The sequence below is a fragment of the Pygoscelis adeliae genome, unplaced genomic scaffold, assembly GCF_000699105.1.
Source record: "Pygoscelis adeliae isolate BGI_AS28 unplaced genomic scaffold, ASM69910v1 Scaffold62, whole genome shotgun sequence".
In the NCBI taxonomy this organism is placed as follows: domain Eukaryota; kingdom Metazoa; phylum Chordata; class Aves; order Sphenisciformes; family Spheniscidae; genus Pygoscelis; species Pygoscelis adeliae.
In genome coordinates this window covers 2048860-2053370 of record NW_008824401.1, presented here as the reverse complement: position 1 = coordinate 2053370, position 4511 = coordinate 2048860, and positions in this window count along the sequence as shown.

Here is a 4511-nt window from a genome sequence, read left to right as displayed (position 1 = left end):
GGCTGTCGTCGCCTCAGTACGGGCGCGTGGCGGTGTCGCGCGAGGGAGGAGGTGTCGCGTGAGGGCGGCCGCGCCGTCGCTGCCACCACCGCGCTGAGGTAAGATGCCTCGTTTCCCGCTCCGCGGCTCCGGCAGCGCTGTGTTACCGACCTCCTCGAGCCCTGTCCTGCCTCTTTCCTCCGCCGCGGCCCCGTGTGCTCTCTCGGCCGGCCACGACCCCCCGGAGGGAGGTGTCCGCTGTGGGCGAGGCCCCGTGCTCAAGGGCTGGTGTGAGGGTGGAAGCTGCCCTCATGGTAATTGTGCTGTGAAACGAGACCATCTGTAGCACAGTGCGTTCCTTGTGCTGCCTGTTTTGTTATTCTTTTTATTGTATGTTGCCTCTGAATTCCTGGACTAGGTTTGGGTAACGATCAGCTGGAAGAGGCTTGTGTCTTCTGCTGTGGTGGCTGAAAAGCATCCTAGGATGGGTTTGAAACGGAGGTCAGGTCCATCAGCTGGAAAACAAACGTGACTTTGATCCAGATGATTTTGTTAATCTTGATTTTTGGAATCTGAATTTTAGAGTCACTTTCTGTGGCCGCTACAATGTTGTGTGCCTGTGTGATTTCACAAATTAGTGCTGGCATCGGCCTCCCATGACCTTATTTTTTGTTGTAGATCAGCTGGGCTGGTGTCTTCAGCGGTGTCTCCACTGACTTGACTTGCTGCAAGTGTGAATTTGACTTGATGTTTTTTTAATGGCTCATCTTATTATAGATTGTCTTCATTATATGATAGATTTTAAAATGTATCTGTCTCACTGTTAACCACTGGGAATGTATGGCTTCTCCTGATTAAGGGAAATCTTAGGCTTACTTGACCACAGTCATATTTCTTTCTTGTGGAAAGTGTCTGTGTGATGTTGCAAACAAACTGGTTTTCTCTCTGACTTTCCAGGTAAGGGGGCTTTCCAAAAACATATGCTTTTGATTGTCGTTCCAAGTGAAATGTCATTAGGAAATAGTTTTGTAGAATTTGTGTATGGATAATTGCTGTATAAAAATTGCTCATCTAGCCAAGAGGGAAGGGGGGACAAAACCCCATACTACCACATGTTAAAATGAGGCCATCTGGCCATCTGCTGCAATGTCTGAGTTTCCTCCCCTACCATATGTGCATGCATACATACACAGACAGGCTTGGCTGTGGTCTTAGTAGGGTGCCTGCAAGCGGCTCAGCTCTCTTCTTGCCATATGCAAAACTTTACTGACCCAAATGAGAGGGTTGGATTTCATGTTTCTGCACACCCGCTCCCATGGGGGGGTGTTGGGTGTTGGATTCTTAACCTTTGCAGTTCTTGTTAACATATAGAATAGCTGCGTTTTGTTAAAGCCTGGTGCGCTTTAGTAGAATGATACAAGGAATCTTGCTTTGTTGCTGGTTCTTTTGAGTGTTTCACTTTTCAGTAAAGCATATTTGCATAATATAGTAAATACTGAGTTGTTTCATCTTTCCAGCTATCACTGCGTTCTTATTCTCTGAATTAGTTTCCTGGTACAGCCTCCAAGGATGGGGGTTTATGTTCTGTGTTTTGAAGGTCCTAATACCTTAAAAGCCTGTTATCTAAAGAGAAGCTTAATCACTTCCCTGGGGGGTGTGTGTGTGTGTGGTACCAATCTCATCACAGCCAACAGGGCAGAGTACTTGCCCATGACCCAGGTGCCTGAAAGTCCAGTTGCAGTTCGCTGAGCTATGAGGTCTCCCATCTTGCTCCTCCTTCTCCAATGAGATTTTGAAATGTTTTGCAAAGAAGTTTTGCTCTTTTCTAGGTGTGTTAATTTTGTTTATTACTGATTTCAATCTCTTGCAGAAATACAAAATCCTGCTAACAGCAAAGCTGTGACAAAAAAATCTTAATTTTTTCAGGGTTCTTTAACTGCTTCGTTGTCATTTGAATTTAAATTAAAAAAAAAAAGTCTCTCCATTGTGAATGTATTAGGTTCATTTGGAGTGTAACAGAAGACAGAATCTATCAAATTTTTTTTTTTTTTTTTTTAAAGACTACAGCAAGGCAAAAGCCTGGTCATTAGTCCTAGGAGAGAAGAGGAATTCAGTAGAAAGGAATGGCCACTTCCAGCTGTGCATGCAAGCTGTTGCTATTTTCCTGGAGTTCAAAAGACACAATGCCAATACCCGATGAACTGCATCAGGCTATATACCCAACTCTTTTTTTTCATTGTAGTTGGGCTGATTTAGGCAGAGGAGGGTTATTGAAACAATATTGATAGGACATGCAGGAGAACAAATAAAGAGAATCAAGGCATTGGACCCAAAACATGAACGGACCACCATGGATACTTACAGGTTCCTTAAAGCTTCAACTTTGTTTGTGCCTCTGCTGGACATGGAAGCTATTTTGCTTGTTACTTTTTCTTGCTTTAATGGGAGTGAGAATATATACGCATATGGATTTGTCTGAAATCCGAGCTGTGAATTTACTGTACGCTTATGAGTTCGGTAGCCAGTGTTCAAGCATACATTACCGTGAGCTGAGGACAAGGGAAGTGAATATGAACTTTACTAGCTGAGAATAAGTCTTAGTGCATGCGATGCTGTTGGGGATTCAGAAAACATGGATTTAGTTTCTGATCTATTTACAATTTCCACTTCACATGTAACACATCACTTCAGTGGAGTTAGAGCTGGAGGTGCTTGGATATAATTGTGGTGGTGAGTATTTTCACTGATAGCTTTTTGCTGTGGCAACAGTATGGTGTTAGAAATCATGTAGTTCTCAGCGTCACTAATGTGGTCTGGGCTACGAGAATCGTCTTTTTCCAGAGGGTATTGGCAGAGCATCTAGGGTTTGGAAAGTCAAATTTATTAAGTGACAAAAGTATAACTGCCAATTCCCAGGCCGTGAAGCAGCGTCAGACACTGTCGGACAGTGATAAAGAAAGGACATGGAAAGCTCCATTAGAAGGAGAGGACTGAAACTTGGCCATTCCATTCCTGATAACATATAGAATCTTTCTTTCTCTACAACTTATAAAATACTAATTCTCCATTTCCCCTCAATTCTACTATCTCATTTCTATATGGCAATGGAGAACAGCTTCTATTCTCTGTCATGCAAACCCAAGAAAAACAATAACCAGGCCTTTTAACTTTCTTGTTCCTCTTCTCTAGGCAATCAGGTTTGTCAGCCTCCTTGATTTGTAGAGCCTCAGCCTGGACTCCGTTTCCTAACAGAGCAGTAGCGAGTGGAGAGCTATTTTGAATGTTTTAAGAATAATAGCGCTGTTTATATTCCCAGGCTGCTGTTGTTGGTTTTTCTTCTTTTTTCCTAGTAGTATGACATTGTTGGCTCATAGTTAGCCCATATTTGTCTCAGTTTAATTCTCAGACATTCTCTGGCAGTCTAACAGGTCACTCTTGTGTCATGCATTTGTGAATTTGAGCCTACAATTCTCAAGTGCAGGAATTGTATTTGTGTTTACTGAATTGCATCTTGTTCTTGCCATGCTGTTTCTCTGTCTCTTCAAATTCCAGTCCTGCTCTCCTACATCATGCCTCTCCTAGTTTAATGTAATTTGCTGATTTTAATAGGCCCGTTCTCTCTCTCAAAGCTCTGAAATCCAGCAACACTCAGTATATTCATTAGGACATAGGTGATGCCACCTGACGCACCCTTTGAAACTAACACAGAGCAATTGATAAATACTCTCTTGTATGATGATTATTATTTTAATTTACAGAAGTCTGTGGTTATAATCTTACATAGAGAGTATTTCTCTAGTTTAAGGAGGGGAATGATCTGTCAGACTGTACCATGACCAGTGAGATCAGTTTGATGTGGTTTCCATTCAGGAAATACACTGTTACTCATTTTGCTGTGCTAAAAAATGATCTGTTTGAATATTTCTGGGAAGATTGGCCTGTTATTTCCTGGCTTTTCCTCTTTTTCCTTGGCGGTATGTTGCCATTTGCCTATCTCCTGACCTTAGTAATTTTCAGAGGTAACTATGAATGTGTTTGTGAGGGTTTCTGATGCTTCTTGAAATGCCTGAGAGTATTTCAAGGGTAACAACTTTCACTGCAGCAGTATTGCAGACTCTTCCCTTCCTGCTCTTGCTGAGCTGGGCTGATCCTGGCCGGGCACACAGTGACTCGTCCCCCATAGCAGGAGAGACCTGACTACTCCGATGGCTGCTTATTCTTGTGATCTCTGACAAATGTACAATCCAAATGTAAGTGGCTGAAGCATGATGTTGCTTAGTCAACAGTTGCTTAGTTGCCTGATTAACAGGAGGCTAAAGGCTGTGAGTAGTACCAAAGTGATACAGACACAATAAAAAGCACAGAAGCTATATTAAATACATGTATGTTCTTTACTAAAAGTTTTGTGTAAAGATCAGTATACTAAAAATCGAAGCAAAAGAGATGACTACAGAAATACAGTATTGTTATCACATAGCAAGAAACAGCATGTCCAAACAGTTTATTTCTGATATTAATCATGTAATAAACAA